General features: G+C 43.6%; 1 protein-coding gene across 1 annotated transcript in view; it reads right to left on the bottom strand.

Annotated features, from left to right (window-relative positions):
• The window catches only part of LOC123960176 (scavenger receptor cysteine-rich type 1 protein M130-like), a 45,418-nt gene that overhangs the window by 2,470 nt on the left and 40,808 nt on the right, over positions 1-2,140 (bottom strand). The window lies entirely within an intron of this gene.

Below are 2,140 nucleotides of genomic sequence, written 5' to 3'. Positions count from 1 at the left end.
CAGTATAACATGTAGCTTGGACAGCATCCTCCTCTCTGACACCACCGACAGAGTCCAGCTCCACCAGTCCACTTCATTTCCTTGTGTCGCAAATTCCAAACTTTATGGTCATACTTTAACGAGGGGACGACGCTTTGCGTTCTAGCACACGTGCCAGATGCAGGAAAGAAACTGAAATTGAGAATGAGAGTGAAGTTTCCTCAGAGCTGGGTAACACAACAGGAGGACTCGGACCATGCGAGCAGAAACCAGGAGCTCATACTGTTCTAGAAGCTCAGTCTGATACTGTTTAGCTCCTGAAGGGACTGAACCCGGGAATGAGCTGGCTGACACGCTGCTGTGATGCTAACTGTCCTTCAGACGATGTGACGTTGCTGAATGTTGTTGAATGACAATAAAGATTAATTCCTTTTTTGTGCTGCCTTGACAAGTGTCTATTCTTCTCAGTCTCAGCAATAAACCATAAACCACATACCAAAGTGTTCCCTAACAGTTCAGCTCTATAACAACAGATTCTTAGCATGATAGCGCACTACCACAACAATAAATATGTCATCATATAACTTATAACATCTGATTGCAAACATTCCAATGTCAATGCTGTAGATCCTGTTAGTGTGGATCAGTGAGTCGATGCCTCGCTCATTTCTGGCATACAGCTTGATGCCATCCATGTAGAGGAGGTGACTGATGGTTGTTCCACTTTGGACCCGGTATCCGTAGCCAGTCTTTGTGATGATCTGGCTGAGGGGGGTTCAGGCCTTTGCAGAACAGCAACGGGGATAGTGCATCGCCTTGGTATATGCCGCACTTGATGATGACTTGTGCAATTAGCGTTGAGTTGGCTTCCTGACTTGTTTTCCACAGCCCCATTGAGTTCTTTATACAAGAGTAACAGTTAAAAAAAATCACACTTAAAGTATTAAAAACAACACGACACATACGGAGCTACTGGATCAGCGTCCTGCTCGTGCCAGCGCCAGAAGTCAGTCAAAACAGTCAAATTTCCTACTATTTCAAATTAATCTGTAAACTGTACGCTGGAAACAAACAAACAACAACATAATGCACACATTTAAATAATTATATGAGGCCGATTGTAGAAGAAGAGCATTTAGTCGCTATAATAAAAGTTAAAAGTGAATTTGGCATAATAATGTTTTAGATTTAGTTCCGCTACTGGAAATACTGCTCTTCCCGTCTGCTCTCTACCTGGACCCCCTCCCAGCTAAACTATTCCCGGATTCTGTTCTGGACCTGCTCAGATCAGACTCTTTCACTCTGGACTCTCAGCTACGGTTCCCCTGCTCTGTACAGCAGCCACCAACTTGGTTCGGCACGGATCTATTTTCACTCTGCTTCGCTCTTCACCTGCTGAATCTAGATACTTTTAACCTGCAATAAATATTCTTTTATCTAATTCCTCCCTTTCTTAGTCCTGCACTTGGGTCTGCTAGCCTTGCCATAACAAAGTTAAAAACAAAGTTTTGGTAATAATCACTTAGTTAGCCTAGCTATGACAATAAATAAACAGAGTGCTCTCTCTCTTTTTCTCTCTCTCTCTCTCTCACACACACACACACACAGACACGACTCGAATATACTACTATATCTACTACTTTCTGCAGTCAGCTTGGTGGACAGGTTCCATGCATGCGCAGTAGATGGGTTGTTGCCCAGTCGCCGTGCAGACCAATCCAGGGAGGGCCAAAGCTTTGATTATTCATTACGTGAATGACTAATCATTCATGCAGCACACCTGGACACACCACCGCTCACTGAACAGATCTCTGCCTCACTGCCACAAACAACTGTCTCCACCTGCTGGCATGTAAAGCCGTCTGCTCCCAGCGCTGTTCCACAGACTTCTATTCCTGTCATCATCACGCATAGACCAGTAAACCGAAATGTGCACATCCCACACAGAAATATTAGTAATCTCTTAAGGATTAGGACAACTGCACCAACTCCAGCACCCAGAACAAACTCATTTAAAATGGCTCTCTTCAATGTGAGATCACTTTCAAGTAAGACTTTTATCTTAAATGATTTTATCTTGTCTGCAAATCTAGATTTTATGTTTTTAACTGAATCCTGGTTGCAGATGAATGACTATAGCCAGCTAGCTGAACTGTGTCCG

The sequence above is a fragment of the Micropterus dolomieu genome, linkage group LG21 (genome assembly GCF_021292245.1).
Source record: "Micropterus dolomieu isolate WLL.071019.BEF.003 ecotype Adirondacks linkage group LG21, ASM2129224v1, whole genome shotgun sequence".
NCBI classification, from domain to species: Eukaryota; Metazoa; Chordata; class Actinopteri; order Centrarchiformes; family Centrarchidae; genus Micropterus; species Micropterus dolomieu.
The sequence above is the reverse complement of the archived record's forward strand: the minus strand, read 5'-3'. Positions and strand labels throughout refer to the sequence as shown.